This window comes from Maniola jurtina, chromosome 1 (genome assembly GCF_905333055.1).
Source record: "Maniola jurtina chromosome 1, ilManJurt1.1, whole genome shotgun sequence".
NCBI lineage: Eukaryota > Metazoa > Arthropoda > Insecta > Lepidoptera > Nymphalidae > Maniola > Maniola jurtina.
The window spans coordinates 3667741-3688704 of NC_060029.1; the positions used below are offsets into that span (position 1 = coordinate 3667741).

The following is a 20964-nucleotide window of genomic DNA, read 5'->3' on the forward strand; positions in this document are numbered from 1 at the left end:
CTAGCTCTTACGCGGGCTAGATCTCTATAAATTCTGACTTCCACTAAGATAAGGCTTGCAATTTTAGTTAGTTTATTTTATTATTATTATTGTTGTCCAAGATATTTCTTCCCTTATGCTTCACGACAATTTTATTAATTAGGTGCTTTGAAAAAAAATTAAATATACTTATTGCAATAAATAATATCTATGGTAGAGACGTTCTGAATCAAAAATCAAAATTTTTTATCCAAAATAATACCTACTTTAAATAATTTTTCTGATCAAAGTGAGAGCAAGAAAATTTTGCTATTTTATTTCTGAATACCCCATCAAGCGATTCACTAGAAGGATTTGTAAGGATGTGGTGGTAGAAAATTTGCATGATACTTATGTAGAAGTAAATATCTACACGTAAAACAACTGAACTCTTGCGAAAAAATGTTTTTAACAACAAAAATATTTTAGGAATGAAAGTATGAAGGTAGATTCTTCCTAATTAATGAGTATTTAAAGAGTTTAATATAATAGACTCTACTAGAGGATGCCCGCGACTTCGTCCGATGGATTTAGGTTTTTAAAGATCCCGTGGGAACTGTATGATTTTCCAGGATAAAAAGTTGCCTATGTCAATTACAGGGACGCAAGCTACCTCGCTCGGTACCTTTCATAAAAATCGGTTAAGGTTCCCAAAAACCCATCCGGTTTTTGGGAACCCCGTGGGAACTCTTTGATTTTCCTGGATAAAAAGTAGCCTATGCCCTTCCCCGGGATAAGCTAACATTGAAAAGGTAGCAGACATACAGACACACTATCGCATTTATAATATTTTATTAGTATGGAAGTATGGATTTATGATATTATGTAAATTGCTAATCGTTTCGCCATTAAAGAAATTATAAAACAGTAAGCCTATATTCGGGACCTCATTGTGTGCCCTATAAGCTAGTTCCCCAGAGATCTCATGACTGTGAAGGTGCCTCGGGAAGGACGCGTTTGGTAGGGAGGAAGCGGTGACCAAATTGGAACCGTCTTCAATCTTTATGGACTTACCAATTTTGGTACTCTGGCCAAGTAAATAAATTATTCCATAGCTTTTTAGGAAAGAAGATTATTTCATAGCTTCTTTATAGATTTGTTTAACTGTTGTTTCAGCATTATTAGGCAAGTGTCCGCTGTCGTAGGCTGCATTTTCACGTATTGAAAGCAGCAGATCTTATTGCAGCCAAGCGTTAGTCTATAAATAAAAAATAGAGCTATGAAAAAGCGCCAACTTGCACCTAGGGTCTTGTAGTTTTATGAAACCATCTATACCATTTTGTGCCGATAAATAGCGTCGACGAAACTGTGTTTGAAACGTCTCAAGAACAGTCAAACGCAGGTGTAACCAGAACGCTATCAAAAACTTAAAGCGTTATTATTATACTCACTTAACACAATCCAATGCCAAAAACCATTTGCCCTATCTTGTAGTTTTAGTGATTTAGTAATTTTCAAACCCGCATTGAATAGCGCGCAAAACTCGGGTCATTGCCCCATCTACGACGTGGCATTGACTTCGAGTGACCAATTTACGGAACGTTCGCTGACCTCTAGCGTCAGTCAGATGTTTTATTTGCAATATATTGTGAACTTTTAAAAGATACTCACAGGATTTTTCATTTTTTTTCGTAGTTTTTTAATAGTATCATATCATTAATCATCAGTACGTTTACGTCTACGTTAATGTCTACGTTTTTGCTAGTGTTGTAGTTACACCCTGTATTCCCTGTATTTGTACCAGCAAAACCTAGTAGAACCAACCTACAACAATTACCAACAAGAATTGCGAAGTTCCTTATGACTAATCAAACCAGTAGTTAATAGCTTGTAATCAGATAATCTGATACCTGACGATGGACAGGTGCCCGTAACTGTCTGCGACTAGCCCCATTACTCCACAGCAGATAATAAGCAGGTTCTTATCGACACCACCTAATCGTTAGCACGTGCGTTGATCTATTCCATACTGCAAAACGATAGGCCGATGCCGATGAAGAAAATACCTCTAACGATTGGGTGTGGAAAATATGGTTAGCTGAACAACTAAGGTTACGGTTATTATGTAATTACGGTTTACATCATTGGAACATGTGTTTTCTTTGTGTTTTCATTTAGAAGCTTTTCTCTCATAGTGATATTATTCTAGGTACACATTTTACTACTTGAAAAATAATATATTATATTTTCACGCAAAAACAATTTGAGTGATTGAAACTTTTGGATTGAAACGAATCCTTTTGACGATCCAGAAGCAGATTAAAATCGGTGTCTAATTTTTATCAAAATCGGTCAATTGGAAGCCGACATATCTAACTACATATTGTTATAAAATAAATAAGTGCGTTAAAATGCGATGAAAATCAATTTTACCTCACCAATCACGGAATAGAAAATCAACCGTTAAAGACGTGTCAAAGTAAAATATTGTTGCCTTGTACCTACTTACTAAAGAAACTTATGAGACGTCTAGTTTTAACAGGCAAATAAAGTTTGGAGGTAAGTACCATAGTATAAACTGGGGAAATTTTAATACAAATAGTTCTACAATTATTATTATTTTAGAAACCTGATAATTCTTAAATTCGTATCATAGAATTTATCTAATTTATCACATATTTCGGATATAAGTTTCAACTTGTCAACATTTGCGATTGATTTTATTTTATTAACCCCCGACCCAAAAAGAGGGGTGTTATAAGTTTGACGTGTGTATCTGTGTATCTGTCTGTGGCATCATAGCGCCTATACGAATGAACCGATTTTAATTTACTTTTTTTTTTGTTTGAAAGGTCGAGAGTGTTCTTAGCTATAATCCAAAAAAATTGGTTCAGCCGTTTAAAAGTTATCAGCTCTTTTCTAGTTTTCTTGTAGAAAAGAAGGTTAGATAACCCTTAGGTTCATATTATTTAAGGGTCAATTCAGAAATGTCAAGCTGTCAAGATGGACATTGCCTAGATACATAATTATTTATTTGAAAATGATGTTTTGGAAAGCTAAGATACTTTGGATCGTAGGCGCGGAATAGTCCAAGAAAATCGGTTCAGCCGTTTGAAAGTTATCAGCTCTTTTCTAGTTACTGTAACCTTCACTTGTCGGGGGTGTTGAAAATTTTTAATTTACACTTGTTCATCACAATTTACCTAATCAAAAATGTCATCATATACCTACCTGCTTTTTTCTAGCAAAAAGTAGAAAAGTAAGACATTTTCATAACTCATCGCAAGAGTAGGACGCGATCTATAACAATAGTTTAGATCGCGTATAAATTTTTCCCTGTTAGTACCTGTACGGAAGGCATTGCAGAAGGGTGTATCGACTGCTTCTCTGATCTAGTCGGACCAACGCCACGGGCTGCGTCCGTGGGGTCTCTTTCTTCCGATCTTGCTATTGACCAAGAGTTTCTCTATATTACTCGCGTTTTTCCTAGCAATGGGACCGAAGCAATCGATGTCAAGCTATCTATGCCAAATTTCAGCTCGATCCGTCCAGCAGTTTGAGCTGTGCGTTTATAGATCAGTCAGTCAGCTTTATATTCAGATTTTGTTTATTTATAAAGTTTATACTACATATTATTTTGATTATGTCTAATAAATACTTTTATACTCAAAGTTGCATTATTTTATGTCTCTTTGATGTCTATACATACATCCATACAAGCCTTTCAAGTCTTATAAGCAGGCACCTACCACGAAAAATACACTTACCTACCTAAGTATTAAATTTTTTTATTTATAGGTAAAAGTAGTAGGCTGAACCAGGTTGTACTTCTAAACTACCTTATAACATCTAATCTAGACTATATTGACAGTTCTAAATCTAGTACTATTCTTTACCGCAGGGAGCATTATAAAAGGTATAGTAATACATTTAGACCCATCATTTTCGTTTAGTTTAGAGATTGCGTGAACAAAATTAGTACCCAAAAACCTACTGCAATCGTTGCCTCATGAGACTGTTTTGACGCTAAAATTTACAGTAGCAAGTATGTAAAGGTTTAACAGCCGTGATCATTCGCCTTAAACATCTTTATAACCGATCCACTTTACACAAAGCTACTGTTAAGTGACTTTCTAACGGCACCGCATCGCCGCTGAATAGCGTTTACATCGATTACAAGATTGGAACCGATTACAAAAAACTGTTTATCAAGATTGTAAAAAACGTCTAAAAGAGAGAGCTTTTTGAGTAAACTTTGATGGAAATAAAAGTAGAATAATTTATATAGGTACCTACAGCTTGTTTTTTAAAACATGACTGACGATTTGGTATTAATAGCGGAAAAAAACTGATGCGATGCAATGAGAAATATGGTAGTTTTTATGGTCAGTAAATTCGTGATCTGAAACTAACCCTGGTAACGGACCACCTTTTTTGAACAACGTTCATAGGACGCTTATGCACTTATTCGTATTCAACTCGTATTCGTTTTCGTAAAAACACGAATCAAAGTATCTGCACTCATTTGTCCGTCAAAATATTAAAATTTTTACGATTCATATTTTGCGTTTCCGACAAAATACGAATCGTAAACATACGAACGAACGCACAAACGCATGTAGGTGTTAAAAGTTGTGTAAACCCAGGCAAACCTCGTGCCAATATCTAGGTAAGTACCTAATCTATGTCGCTACGGTATGTCTCAAAATAACTTTTACGATAAACAAATACGATTTTGACTTTACTTTTTAAAATACATTTGTATGAGTTTTAAATACCTATCTGCAGGTTAATAATATCTTAGCCTAAGACTACAGGTAGGTAGGTAAATCAATACGACTAGGACGTGGTCGTATGAATATTAGAATCAAAAGAGTAAGAATATATTTATGGAAGGACAGCATCCGTTAGAAGAAAATACTTAACCAGACCAATGTTTACAAAGAACTTCAACGCCATAAAGAAGAAGATTTTCCGTTAACATGCCGAAATATCAAAAATATGTTCCTGATTAGATTTCCAATATTTTGTTGCAAGACAAGATTACCATAATATTATTGTATGTTTGTGCAATTATTATGGTATTCTTGCTAGCAGCTAGGTATCATCTATATAAACGAGTAGCTAATAGTATATGCTAATGGAAAAGATAACAATAGTGTCACAAATCAAACCAGAATCGTTAGTGCAGGGAACCCGTTGTGTTTTTACATAAGACGGGCTAATAGATATAAAATTAAATCGCTAAGCCAGACAAGAAATCGCTGAAAGACTTAACCGCATTGAATATAAAACATTTTTTGCAGATTATCCGCAAAAAGAATACGAGTACAATCAATCTATCAGTTTCAAAGAGTTACTAGATAGTTTAAAATAATTAATGACTAATAAATCGTTGACTACCCAACACTTAACTAGTAGTTGAGTGAAATAAAATAAACGCCGTCGGTTTTTCTGTTTAGCAAAAAGTATAATAAATGATCGCGGAGCAAAAAACCATCACGCTTCGGAGCTGTAACCAGCTTTCTACCTGCAAGTGGGCCAGGCGGTTGCAGGCATATAATTGAAGTATGTACTCTCAAAACCACAAGCATCTGTAACTACTATCCATACTAATATTATAAATGCGAAAGTATGTCTGTTTGTTCTATACCCTTTCACGGCCTAACCACTAAACCAATCTTGACACAAATGTAAATTAAAAATTTATAACACCCCCGACAAATGAAGGTTACACTAACTAGAAAAGAGCTGATAACTTTCAAAAGGCTGAACCGATTTTCTTAGATTATAGCTAAGAACACTCTCGATCAAGCCCCACCTTTCGAACAAAAAAAAAACGAAATTAAAATCGGTTCATATTATATTACATATAATATTTCATATTTTTTTAACCCCCGACCCAAAAAGAGAGGTGTTATAAGTTTGAAATGTGTATCTGTCTGTGGCATCGTAGCTCCTAAACGAATGAACCAATTTTCATATAGTTTTTTTTTTTGTTCGAAAGGTGGCTTGATCGAGAGTGTTCTTAACTATAATCCAAGAAAATCGGTTCAGCCGTTTGAAAGATATCAGCTCTTTTCTAGTTACTGTAACCTTCACTTCTCGGGGGTGTTATAAATTTTTAATTTACCTACACTTGTTCTTTATAAGCTCACCTAATCTATTGTTGTATATAAGTATCTCATAATATTGTGCACGCTATTATGACATCCTGTTGAATAGTTGAAGATTTTATACTATCAACCCGTAGCCTAAAATAATGGATGGAGTGAACTGAGTTAAATATGAGTTACTAGATGATGCCTGGCCTTAGTCCGCGTGGATTTTAAAAATCCCGTAGAAAGTCTTTAATTTTTCGGGTCAAAAATTATTCTATGTCCGGAATATATAAGCAGTCGCTCCAACCAATTTCGTCAAAACCGGTTAAACGAATGTTGAAAAGATAGCAGACAGACAGATAGACACACACTTTGTAATAATATTAGTAGGTATGGATTTTAGTACGAAAAAACAATAAAATATAGTCAAGTTTCAAGAAATTGATTCGAAAGTCAGATGATTAAAAAAAAACCTAAAACAATTTGCAGTAATAACTGTGAATAACTAAATAATAAAAAGCAAGTATCCTCCACTGCTTTCACAACAATAAAACTACTTAACGGTAATGCTTAGTAGTCGACTACACTACAATTTTATCATAAAGAATAATGTGAACTACTTTTAAATAAAAGCAATAAAAGCACAGAATCTCATAATAGTTAGGCTACGTTATCTTATATAAAATAAACATATATTATATATCTGCATATAAAATAAACTATGTAAATGTAGTAAAGTGCATTAACTACTGTATTAAAACGACAAAATGAATGCTACTTTTGAATATTTTATCGGCGTACGACCGATATACGTAATTGAAATATAAACGTTATATTAACATAAACGTCTCCATATTTTATTAGATTGCTTCTTAACAGGGCTCTCTCCGTCACTTACTCCATACAATCGTAGTTCCAATTTCATTTGAATTTTAAGCAACCGAAGTCCATGAAATTTTGCAGACATATTCTAGAAACTAATATCTATGCCTGTAGTTTTCCAGATCTCTGCTAAAATATTCGGTTTTAAAGTTACGCGGTCTTAAAAATTCACATACAAATCTTTGAGTTCCTGTAATTTTGAAACTACATATTTTTAGAAAAATCTAAAACACCACAGGCACAGATATTAGTTTCTGAAATATGTCTGCAAAATTTCATGGACTTTGGTTGCTTAGTATTGAAATGAAATTGGAACTACGATTGTATGGAGTAAGTGACGGAGAGAGCCCTCTTAAACGCAGTGAAAGTAAACAGTATGAAATCTAGCTTAGATTTCAGAAATGTGATCAACGAAACTAGATAGATGATGCCTGCAACTTTGTCCGCGTGGATTTAGATTTTTTAAATCCCGTGGGAGTTCTTTGATTTTCCGGGATAAAGGTAGGGGTAAAATAGGTGTTGAAATTTGTGTCGTCCACGCGGACAAAATCGCGGGCATAAGTTAGTTTATACTAAGTAATAATATAAGAAAGTACAAAAAGTAAACTTATAGATAGGTTATCACTTATCATATTAACAAGTGTAAATTAAAAATTTATAATACCGACAAGTGAAGGTTATAGTAACTAGAAAAGAGCTGATAACTTTCAAACAGCTGAACGGATTTTCTTGGATTATAGCTAAGAACATTCTCGATCAAGCCACCTTTCAAACAAAAAAACTAAATTAAAATCGCATCATTAGTTTAGGCGCTACGATGCCATAGACAGATACACGGATACGTACACGTCAAACTTATAACACCCCTCTTTTTGGGTCAGAGGTTAAAAATATAAAAGTTCTTCTTGTTTCATTACTCAAACGATTCTCTCTTATCAATAAAATATATAAGTTTTCTTAGTAATGAGTTTTCTTTTCTTTCTTTTCTCCACACTGTAGTATCGCCCAGCACCAGTGATGCCACTAAGAGACCACGGGAATGAAAAATGAACCCGTGAATTCTTCCAGTGCCATTGCCTGTGCATGGTGCGAGCTCTTCTCTCTTCTATTCTTCTTGCTTTAGTGTACTCGTTCTCTTCTTGTTGTTTCTTCTTTTATCTGTTCTTTATTCCAAGAATTGTCTTTTCTTCTTTAATTCCTGTTTCAATTTACCCACATTATCGTCTTTTAACTTAACAATTAATATAGGTATAATAACAAATTCATTATTGAGGTAGGTATTTGATACAATTATAATATTATTGTAAATCACCTTAGGTAAGTAAGTACTTCACGAAAATCTTACCCAAGGAAATTACCAGCAATTAATAAATTAAATTAAAAGAAAAAACTTTATATTTATTATTCAAAATAATAGTATGTTATGATATTATTATACATTCGCAAAAAATCTCCCCGGCGGGGAATCGAACCCCGGTCTCCCGCGTGACAGGCGGGGATACTCACCACTATACTACCGAGGATTGTATTTACTGAGCTAAAATTAATACAAGATACCAGGTATTTATAAGCTACAATGGCGTAATGGTTTTAGCGTGTGGATCGTCATCGTCAGCTAGAAAATATGAGTTCGAACCATAGACATCTGAGTTTTTCTTCAACAGTTTTTCTTTAAGTGTAAATTAAAAATTTATAACATCCCCGACAAGTGAAGGTTGCAGTAACTAGAAAAGAGCTGATAACTTTCAACGGCTGAACCGATTTTCTTGGATTATAGCTAAGAACACGCTCGATCAGGCCACCTTTCAAACAAAAAAAAAACTAAATTAAAATCGGTTCATTAGTTTAGGAGCTACGATGCCACAGACAGATACACAGATACACACGTCAAACTTATAACACCCCTCTCGGGTCGGAGGTTAAAAAATGCCACAACTTACAGTTTATTGTACGGAAACTAACTGAAGACGAAGATCCGTCGATAGGTGAGGCGATTATCTAAAATTGAGATCATTATAATTCATCACTATCCATACCCATCATGTTACAAATGCTAAAGTGTGTTTGTTTATTGTCTGGTTCTTCAATGACAGTCCGCAATGGAGCAACGGATCGCTGGATGGAGTGATATGTGCCACTATATTCCAGAAAATTAAAGAGTTCCCACGGGATTAAAAACCTCAAATCCTCGCGGATGAAGTCGCGGGCATCAGCTAGATATCACCAACTAAATATCGGATGGATAACTACTTACGCTCTTTGAATCTTTGAGTATCGGTCATCGCTTACCGATAACATTATTATTTATCGGTATGCGATAGCGATATCGGATCGCATAATATAAAACCGCATAGCTACATATTCTTTTCCCACCATTACCAATTCCCAAGCGTAGTTTAATGTGTTTAGGTTCGCGTTTGAAAACAGATTTGTATAACCAACCCGTTGTTTTCTAAACGAAAACGCGCCTGGTTTGTGTACAGACCGTTGATATATTATAGAAAAAACCAAAGATAAGTACATGGTCCTCAAAATGACCTATATTTTCTTGTACTTTATCGATATTTTTTTTGCAGTTTCTTAATTACTTGTATATTAATGTTCTCTTAGAAAGAGTGCTTAATTTCTGAGTTTCTTGCTGGCTTTACTCACTAGAATCTGCTGTCCAAAAACTCTGTAGAGTCTGGGAGACGTAGCATACAAATTAAATGGCAGGTGTAATTTTCTTTAATGAAATAAATTCATTTGAATTTTGAATAAACTAATTCATTCATTCATTCTACTAATTTCCTCCAGCCCGAATAGCACGGGCAGTAGATAAAAATTATATCCCCGATTATATCCACTGATCTCTATGACATCAGTGGATATACTCGGGGGATATAATTTTTATCTACTGCCCATGCTAGCTGGGCAGGCGTACTTATACTGAAGAACTAGGCCGTAACCTATTGATTCAATAAAATATTAGGAACATATAACCTTTCGCCTGAAATATTCCAAATGGTGGTGCAAACTGCATTTAATTTAGAATTTTAAAATTTACTACAGAAAAACGTGCATTGCCACGAGTATTTTTTTATGATATAGGAATCTTGGGTTCTGCATATCAATGACAAACACTGTATATTTCGTTCGTGAGTCTTCGAAGGAAATAAATCGCAGCATGACTGCGTCTTGCAAAATCTAAAGGACCTTGTATGGTTGAGTTGCGGAGTGCTGATCTTGTGGGAACGGATATCCAAATATCTATTGCGATCAGATACATATAAATCAGATAGAATATTAATTGGTTTTGTCATAGGGAAACCTTAATAATTTAATAGGTGGAACAGGTTCATTATCCGCGAGAGGAAACGTGTCCAATTTTAATTGCGTTATTTCATCTACCTCTAATATTCTTGTTGGATTTTTATTCGGGAGAGTATCCAGAACGCCGAACAAGATATACATATTTTTTTTAAATCTTTATTGCACACACACACACACACATTACAGTAAAAAATACAAGATACAGAATAATCTATACAAAGGGTACAACGGCGGCCTTATTGCTAAAGCAATTTTTTATAGGTAAGTGGTTGATAATCTACTCTAAATAGTTTTTGATTAAACATACTTTAATATTAATTATATGACAAACCAGAGCCACTTCTGAATGACTTAGGTACTACAAATGTTGCTTCATTTTTCAACCATCATAAAATTGACAAAAAGACCTCTAAGAGGTCTTTTGGTGGCATGAAAATGTCGCTTTTAGGACTATTTTTTATATTGAGTGAGATATTTTAATTATCTATACTTAATACTAAATTGAAGCGAAAAAAAATTTGTTTTAGAAAAAATAGACAGTGTATATGCTTCAAAGGAAAAGGCTTGGAAAGGATGAGAAAAATCCAACTTTTCTACATTTTTCAATGTATAAAGCGTATCAGATCATGTAATTGCTGTCTAGTATTCTAATTAACTACCTATTTAGTATCAAACTACATAATGACATGCAAGCATTTTAATTTCTTCGTACCATATAATTTGCATACGACAACTTCGGACTGTGTGATCATAGACTAAAGAAAAACATAGAAAAAGCCGGATGCGGGCAAACTGGCGCAACAGTGAAGGCAATTGTTTATATTTCACATGTCATTCATCGGGGTTTTACCTCGATGTAAAACTCGTTATTGGACTTGACGTTAATTTGTCCTAAAATTCTGAAGCCTAATGTATCCTTAGAGTGGTCTTTATTTCCAAGTAAAGAAAAATGTATTGTCTCTAACTTTAATGACAATTTTTTCCGTGCACAGATGTGTGGGGATATTATTTAGTAACAAAGTCCAATACCGTTTTTTAATTACAAACTTGCACTATAACTTTAGCTGGTCGATCGGTACAATCTAAATTGTTACTATTGGTTGAATTTATTGTTTTTGCTGCAACAATGCATTTTAGTAAATGACAAGAGAGTATTAGGATCGTCACTCTGTAGCTGTCATTTTAACGCAATCGACCACGAAGATGCTCACGTAATCGGCTTCTCTAGAACTGTTGCACCTATTGGCAACCTTATTCCTTTAGTCTGAGGCCTGAGCACTGGTTAGAGGATGCGTGAAGGTATGGCGAATAAAGAAATAAACTTGTAACCAACTTAAGCTAAGATTGTTTAATAGCTTTTGCAGGAAACGACTTGCTTAAAGGAAATCCTTTGATATACGAGTATCTATGTAGAACTTTTTTTAAGATTTGGTATTCATAAGTAAGCAGTTAGGTAGATAGGCTTCAGGAAATAAGTGAGTACATTTTTTACGAATGGCCAGGTATCCGCTAAAAAGAGAGATCTTACCTAATAAAGTAGCAAAAGTAAGTGATAATAAGATGGAACGTGCTATCCTGTAAAATCATAATAATATTTTGGCAGAATTCAGTTGTATCATGTGTGTGCTCACTGCTCACTTGCGAGTGACAAATGTCAAAGGATTGACGCAAAAACATCTACTCTATTTAATTTTTATTTATTTATTGAACTTAAATACAATCAGAACGAGTTTTCTACCCAGAGGGTAGAACTAGAACTAGAAAAGTCCTTTATTGCAGAAGGTAGTTCCTTTATGCGCGGAACTGTAAACGAAAGACTTTCAGCCGCTGTCGGATCTGCGTATGCGCATTAATTAAATTTAATTGCACGCAATGCCACGCGTGATCGCTATCTACCTCTCCTACACCTTGCCGTTACGCACTTATTAATGCTCTCTGCAATTACTTAGTAAGTTATAAGGATGTGTTCAAGATATATTTATGGCTGCATGTTATGTGTCATTTTATGTGGTTGCTTGTGTTAAGTTTTAATTAGGGTATCAAAAGTTTGCCTCTATAAATTCGGACGTAGACAGTTTTATAGTGACTTAAAATATTTATTTTTTCATGTAGGCACTTATCAGCAACATAAAACTAAAACTTAATATGGATAAATACAATGAAAACCACGTGCAGAAAGCACAACTTATCTTTATTATTACTAGGTAGTACCTACTTGAAAGATTTCTTCCAGCAATCATGTGGGAAGATTAATAGTTTACTAATATTGAGTAGGTAGGTAGATCCTAGATACCTACTGAAATTTCCCGATAAGTATATAAAAATTATAGTAGTTAAATTAAACATAGATAAGGTACTTAAGTATATTATGTATTCTGTGTATGTATTTGCATATTATAAAAATATATAAATATCTAAAGGTCGGGTGAGCATAGAATAGATTAACTATATACTTATGTATAACTGATAATGCTTGTAAAATTCACAGTAATAATCACATTCCTCGGTAGTATAGTGGTAAGTATCCCCGCCTGTCACGCGGGAGACCGGGGTTCGATTCCCCGCCGGGGAGATGCTTTTTTATTTTTGAATAAAATAAAATATTTTTGGAATCATTTGATAAATAATTATTATTATCATTATTTAGTTATATTATGTATATAGTAGACGATAAAATTTTTTTTATTAATTTATGATGTAACAATGATATAGTATTTTTTAATTTATTTACGTATAAGATAGGTATGATACTGATGCAAATAAATCAATCAAATGCAATAAACAATTCAAGCAAAAAATGTATCATAAATCATAATGTGTGGTTTTGAAAATTTTCCAAGACAGAAAATACCTCAAAGTAAGGTTTCACATACAAGTTTCTGAATGAGATAAGAATTCATAACTCATTACAAATTAACTGTTCCCGACGGCGGTTGTCATGGCGTTGAAATTATACCGAAATAAACATTCCCACCGCTTGATATGTCCATTAAATTATTCCTTTACACCGATATTCGCCAATAATTTGTGAGAAAATCCACAGTGCGCCGCGGGAGTGGACGCAAATGAGAATTAGAAATAGGTCCTATTTCTTTGGTTACATGGACCCTGTTCAATATTTTACTATTATGCAGAGCTTTCTTCTTCACTCCATCTAGATTCTAGAGTAATAAATTAAAGAAGTATAGTTTATTCTCATAAATATAACGTGATAGCCTAGTGGTTAAAACGTCGGTCTCTTATTAGAGCGGGTCCGAGGGTCAATCTCGAGACGCAGATTTTCAACTTTTCAAAGTTATAAAACGCGTTTAAGCTGTTTGCTGCTTTAAACGGTGAAGGAAAACGTAGCGGTGAAGCCTACCTCCTATAATAAGGATTGAAAAATTCGTACTCGCTCAGCTTGGTGGACTATCGCCTAAATCCCTGTTTTGAGAGGCGACCCGTGTTCAGTAGTGTGTCGGCGCTGGATTAAGACGACGATGTTACCGTATTTTATGATGATAGTTGCCCTCAGTTTAGTAGGTAGGTACTTTACGGGCTTTTCTATTTCTTCTTAGACAGATTTTTCTTATAAACATTATGATGCTCTAAGGAAAATAAACAAGACAACATTTGGCTTATCAAAATCTTACTCGCGTTACGATTCTCTAGCTTAGTGGATTATGGCCTAATGTAATCAATCTTAGAATAAATCCATGCTGAATAGTGGACCAGAGGGTTGAGATGATAATGATGTTGATTGATTAGTGTACTGTATTTTATGTGCCTATTGCCTAAATTACTTTCAAGACTTTTCTGTCTTCATAGAGTCAGATTTCTTTTTATCTACCTTAGGAAGAATAAAATATCTAGGGCACGGAATGAGATAACATTAGGTATGTCTATCGCCTACTTAAAACTACTCAAAATCTTACTCGCAATGCCGAGTCGCTAGCGAGTTTTCGCAAGGAAATCCCCAGTTCAAATTACGAATGCAAACACGTTTGTTTGCGTGTTTACACTAAATGCACGTCAATAGACACGCCCACAACGCAGGCTTGATTGAGAACTCGCATCCGATTCGTAAGTAGGAAGTGTGTGTTGAGTGTTGACACGATTCTGTAATGGCGCAAATTGCCAGACCAGACCAGACTGAGAATTTCGAAATTTTAGTACAATGAAAAAAAAAAAATTAAGCCCAAAAATATATTATCCTAGCTGATGCCCGCGACTTCTTTCCCGTGGGTATAAGTTTTTAAAAATCCCGTAGGAACTCATTGATTTTCCGGGATAAAAAGTAGCCTATGTGTTAATCCAAGGTAGGTATAATCTATCTCCATTCCAAATTTCAACCAAATTCGTCCTGTAGTTTTTTCGTGAAAGAGTAACAAACATCCATACATACAAACTTTCGCGTTTATAATATTAGAAGGATCAACGATCAAAGATATATTATAATTGATCACACTAAAATAAAAAGTATAAAAAACATAGTATTGCCAGTATTATTTCAGACCATGCATGAGAACCTCTAATTAAAGAAAATTTGAACCTCATTCCGATCACGTAGATTTCAACGTTTTACATATTAATCTTTTAGCAATAAAAATCCCACCAAAAACATAAATATTATGAGGTTCTGTATAAGGAAGTGTGGGATTGCAAGTTTCGCAGATAATAAGCATTAAATTGGTGTCAAGTTCTATAGCAACAAGTATGTATAACGATTTACTTTGATAGACTTAAAATTATTTTTTTGTTACTGAATAATACTTGCCAAGTTTTAATAGTCAGTTAATCCGTAATATAAGTATATTATAAATGCGTTTGTGTGTCTGTCTGTCTTTGGAATCTTAAAGGCCCATCCGGCCGTTTAACAGAAGTACAGAAATTTTGTACAGAGGTAGGGTACATCTCGAAAACTGACATAGGCAACTTTTTATCCCGGGAAATCAAAGAGTTCCCACGGGATTTACAAAAGCCTAAATCCACGCGGACGAAGTCGCGGGCATCATATACATAGTATGGTATAGTATAGTATAGTGTTTAAAGTGAAAAGAAAGCAAACTTAGATACTAAGATACCAGACAGACAGACTTTACTTACTTTGGTTTTTTAATGTTATATTGATATTGTTATTGGGAACAAACTACATGAAGAAGACAAAATAATAACGTTACTTATTTATGAACACGATAATAAGTTGAAGTAAGCAATTTTGTAAAGAATCCCATTCTTAGTAAAAAAAAAAACAATATTTATAACTTAGACCGGACGTGATTTCAAGATAAAGTTCATGCCGTCAGTATAATTTATGTTGGTTCACGATTGTCTGTCAGCAGGCTTTCATGGCACGCAGCGGGTGGCGCTACTGGTTCTCACTAATGACCTTTTCCACTACACGACAAATTGGTACAACAACACAACAACATGAGAACAACAGAAGGGATTCAGTTATACTTGAAACTCTATCAAGTATCTAGAAAACACGTAAGCTTTTAAAGAAATGGTACAGGGAAGACTGATTAACCCGCCTAGGTATACGTGATATAAAAATAATGATGCCTAAGATGGAGTCTAATATGGGAACTGAAAGCTCATGCTTAAATTAACTTTGGACAGCAACTTGACTTTTCTAGTTACTTGTTTTCATAGGAATTAATTCGGATAAATAATAATAAGTACTTACAATCAAATAGGTAATCTGGATAAATTCAAATTCAAATTCAAAAATATTTTTATTCAATGAGACTTTTATAAGTTCTTTTGTATCCTCAAAAGCATCTACCACTGGTTCGGAATGGCTTTCCTACCAAGAAGAACTAACAAGAAACTCCACGGTTGCTCTTTACAAAGATTTGATAGACCTCCTTCTCACACCTTTTAGAACATTATGGAAAACTTCTCACAAAGCAAATGATATTCTCTTACCAGCCAGACACTTAGCCAGCGTGGTGGACATGAATTCTCTGATTCTGAGAGGAAACCTGTGGTCAGTAGTGAGCTAAGAAGTTGACATCAAAATGATAAGTCTATAGGTAATTGATATTTAAAAAAAATAATTAAAAAACAAATATGCTAAAATCAAATAATACAAAACGCGCCTTGTTTTGTCAACAAATAGAAATCTTTTCCGAACTCGGTACTGCATCATTATGTGAATTTGTTCGACAAAACTTGTACTGCACTACATAGTATTATATTAGTAGCATATCCACAAATGATTCAGAAATTTTACCAATTTAGTTTAGTCTATGTTTCACGTATACCTACCGTGTCTCACCTACGGTTATTAGTAAATGGTAAATCGTTTAGGATCCAACTCCTAGATTAAATTGAAAGCACTAACTTAGAACCACGTGTAAGGTTGCAGCTGAAACATTAATATTCATGCAATTCGCCATGTTACTGCACAGGATATAAATCAGCGTTTCCTGGAGTCGCCCGGCCACGCCTCCGCGCCACCTGTTCTAATCTAGGCTACGTTTTATGGCTGAACAGAAATTAATTGAGCTACAATCAATCACTGCGCTAATGTGGTTAGTGTCGTAAATAAACAAGCGAAGTGGAGTGAAGTGTAACATGGTTAGTCCTTGTTTATGTTAGTGTCTGCAAAATTCAATGCAAATTTGTCACGGAATGACACGGAAATTTTCTTGAATATTCATTAATTACTTGTCTGATTAATTTTATCATAACTTGTCTTTCAATTTTTCATCTAATATCGCTGTACTATAACACTATAAAAGAATGTAATTGATTTTAGCAAAATTTGGCTCATAGATATTTAATTTTATTGCGGACAATACAGGATTTTTAATAAACCAAATCTACTTTAACCAAGTAAGTATGAAGTAGGTTTTAACCTACCTAAGAATTTTATACAAAAACTTTTCCACTGTATCTTTTCTTGGTCGACGAAAAGAACCTCCCATATTCTACCACAAGTAGTTAAAAATTAAAATTCGATAAAATCTCAATAATTATTTTTAGTACCACTGTCAATACCAATTAATTGAGTAGGCGGTCTGTTTTACTTGTATGGAAGTCGTACTACGGCCCTGAATAAATAAAAGCCGCTTATCCCTTCAAATCATGAAGTTTACGAGACCGAACCACCTTCAATAAACAGTAGCGCCCATATATAATGCTAAGAGAGCATTAACCAATCAAATCCTAAAATTATAGGATATGACCAGATAGCATTAAGAACATAACTTGTTTAAAAGCAAACGAGTTCGACTCGCGACTTGCAGGGGATCGTAATTCCGTTTTACGAGTATGTTTATTTGCGAGGTACGCGGTCTTGATTGAAAAATACGGGAATGACAGGTCGCACTGTAACATAATTAATTGCAAACCCCCAATAAGCATTTTCTTGTCATTTCTGTAAATAAAGGATCGTCTTTAAGATTTTTTTTGTAGATCAATGAAAATGTAAATCTATACAAAGTATAACCGACTAAACTCACTTATTTGTCAGAGTGGATTTAATGTGTTTTAGATCATGAGTTTAAGATATATCGAAGAAAGATAGACTTCTCTTACATTCTTGATAGATATTCTTTTAAATTTTCAGTCGTTTCCCAGTTAATTTAAAAAAAATACTTTGGTTCACCGATAAAAAATTTAATAAATAAATGGCGATAGAATTAAGAAAAAATCTTTTATTTATATACTATAGTGGGAGTGCACGCTTGACATGAATTAATAGAAACTTTCGAATAATTCTTTGTACTCATAAAAAAATAGCAAGCAGTTTTGTATTAAAGTCTACTTACATAATATGCAAATATTACTTATCAACCTAATATTATGAAAAACAACAAACAAACAGAAAAATAACAAAGCTCTTGGTATGATGACCCCAATCCCACTAAGTACCACCCACATGCAAAGATGGGAATATATTACGTATATTGAAATTAAGGCCGTAATGTGGCTATATAATAAGTACATCGCGGCCATCTTAGAATCAATATAAATCGATTCACTTCAAAAGTTAAACTTTATTCGGAACTAGTTACTAGAGTGGTAGAAGCAATTCGTCCGTGTGGATTTAGGGTTTTTAAAAATCTTGTGGGAACCCTTTGATTTTTTTATGATAAATAATCCCGTTTGCGGGATCCAACTTATCTCCGTACCAAATACCTGCGAATTTTTCCACGTGATTTTAGGTTTTTTTATGTCGTGAGAACTCTTCGATTTTTCGGAATAAAAAGTAGTCTATAGGTACCTGGGATGCAAGTTATGTACCAAACTTTTAAATTAGTTAAATAGATGGGTCGCGAAAAGCTAACACACAAAGTACGGACAGACACACTTTTCATTTGCAATATTAATATGAATAATATACGTCTCACGGAACCCATGCTCGAAAGTTTTTCTCTTCTCGCTCTCACTTTTAAAACCTGCAAAAACTTCAGTACTGAAAATGTGTAAATGTACCGAAAGCTCGTTAGAAATTTATTAGAAAGGATTATGTCACCGACCCGGGTAAAATCAATTTTGCACTCGCAAGGAAATTGGCCGGTAACAGACACAAAACTTATATACCCAAAAATGCGAAAGTATGTCTGTACATGTCTCCCAGCTTTATACGTTTAACCACTTTCGACTTTTAGCCTTCGAATTGGCTTGGATCCCGGGGCTAATTTTTAACTCGGAATATGAAATTATTCCCATGGACTTTTTAAAAACCAAAAACGCGGACGAAGTCGCGGTTATCAACTCGTATGAAATTATTTTGTAAACATGAAGGTTAGTAATAGAAATCAAAACTGATCACACTAATATTATAAAGGAGAAAGTTTGTATGTGTGTGTGTGTGTGTGTGTGTGTGTGTATGTTTGTTACTCCTTCACGCAAAAACTACTGGACGGATTGGGCTGAAATTTAGAATGGAGATAGATTATACCCTGGATTAGCACATAGGCTACTTTTTATCCCGGAAAATCAAAGAGTTCCCACGGGAATTTTAAAAACCTACATCCACGCGAACCAAGTCGCGGGTATCAGCTAGTGATAAATAATTTGCAAAGTATGTTCTACACATCGATGTATAGTGAGTTCTACATCAGACCATCATCGCATAAAGTAAGTAGGTACCCACATAAATACTTAGGGAGTTCGTATAACACCTGAGGCCAATCAAAGCCGCCGCCCACGTGTATAAAAGCTTGTACCAAGGCATTATAGAGCTATTTAGAGCTTGCTTTATGTCGCATTATTCACGCTGACTTAACAGCACTGTTTCCCTTTAATAAATGTAATACTTGTTAAATCTAGGTGACCAGTGGAAGACTTGTAATGTGCGCTACAGTATTACGATCAACTAAATATTCTTGAAGCACGTAAGCTTTCACGCTAGTATTAGTATGCCCTTCTGCGGGCTGATTCGTTAACTCAGTGTCTATCATTGAATGATAGTCACTGAACTCATTTGACATTGGTTGATTCAACATTGCTGCTTCACTGATTGTCATTAAAATAATTTCCATTATTCGAATCGTCATTAGGAAGCCTTCCATATATTTTATAACTTAAAATTTAAAAAACCCCCAACACAAAAACCTCTATAAGAAAACTAGAAAAGAGCTGATAACTTTCAAACGGCTAAACCAATTTTCTTCGATTATAGCTAAGAACACTCTCGATCAAGCCACCTTTCAAACGAAAAAACTAAATTAAAATCGGTTCATTCGTTTAGGAGCTACGATGCCACAGACAGATACACAGATACACACGTCAAACTTATAACACCCCTCTTTTTAGGTCCGGGGTTAATAAACAGGTAAATATCAAAAAAGCTCAGTGGCTATCATGCAGTGTTAGACACTGAGTTAGCGAATCAGTAGGCTCAGACTGGTCTCCGTTTCCTGGATCACTGTTAGTTATATACGTTATATATATTGTATACTACAGTAAGTACAACATTATAATATCAAGATTTCTAGGAGGATGTTTCAAAACATTATTGAAATGGATTCAATTCCTGGCGTTCCCAGCATTCACATAGCGTTTAGAGAGTATTATTTCAGCGGTGCGTGACTCTGGAGGCAATTTTATGTCCGCATACTACAGGAATTGTATAAAACCAGCTTTATATACGAGCAAACTTCTTGATATATATGAATATAGAGAATAAACTAGGACTCGCCGTTTGTATGGAACTTACTCAGTATGTGTGTTGACCAGTGGGGTGCGTTATTTAATCATGATCGTATGATTTTTTTTTATTTGGTAATAATTAATATAACTTAATGTAAACCTTACAATCTCGTACATTTTACGTTGACGAGGAAAGAAGAAAAAAAATTAATATTCTCTGTAACAAGTGCTGAAACGCAATAGAGTTTGTTCCGAGAATAAATTGTTACGTATACAATTTTAAATAACATGCTATTGTATAAAAATATAAAATACTTAAATAATACCTACCTAAGCACTCAACAAAAAAAAAATCTTTTTTTAACCACATGAATAAATCTGCATTTTTTCTTAATATAATTTTCATATTGAGAGAAAAATAAGATAATTGTAGCTAAAGCTCTAAATGTCTAAACTAAATTCAGTTGACAGTATGTTGACAGGTAAAGCCTGGACTAAATCTAGTGATATCTCTTTCCGCAGCGAACATTATGATAGGGATAGCAATAATTCACTTAGACCTTTAATTTTATTATAGTTAAGAGATTGTGTAAAGCAGAAATAGCCATAATATCTCGTATAC

At 34.3% G+C, this 20964-nt stretch overlaps 1 long non-coding RNA gene and 2 other non-coding genes across 3 annotated transcripts; 1 reads left to right on the plus strand and 2 right to left on the minus strand.

Annotated features, from left to right (window-relative positions):
• Positions 1-1365: 1365 nt before the first annotated feature.
• Positions 1366-20627, minus strand: LOC123866401. Its single transcript, XR_006796184.1, has 3 exons — positions 20618-20627; positions 20382-20386; positions 1366-1624 (listed from the first exon to the last, which is right to left on the minus strand). It is a non-coding gene; the product is annotated as an uncharacterized LOC123866401 (long non-coding RNA).
• Trnad-guc lies at positions 8393-8464 on the minus strand. Its single transcript has one exon. It is a non-coding gene; the product is annotated as a tRNA-Asp (tRNA).
• On the plus strand, positions 12754-12825 carry Trnad-guc. The gene has a single exon. It is a non-coding gene; the product is annotated as a tRNA-Asp (tRNA).
• Positions 20628-20964: the final 337 nt, after the last annotated feature.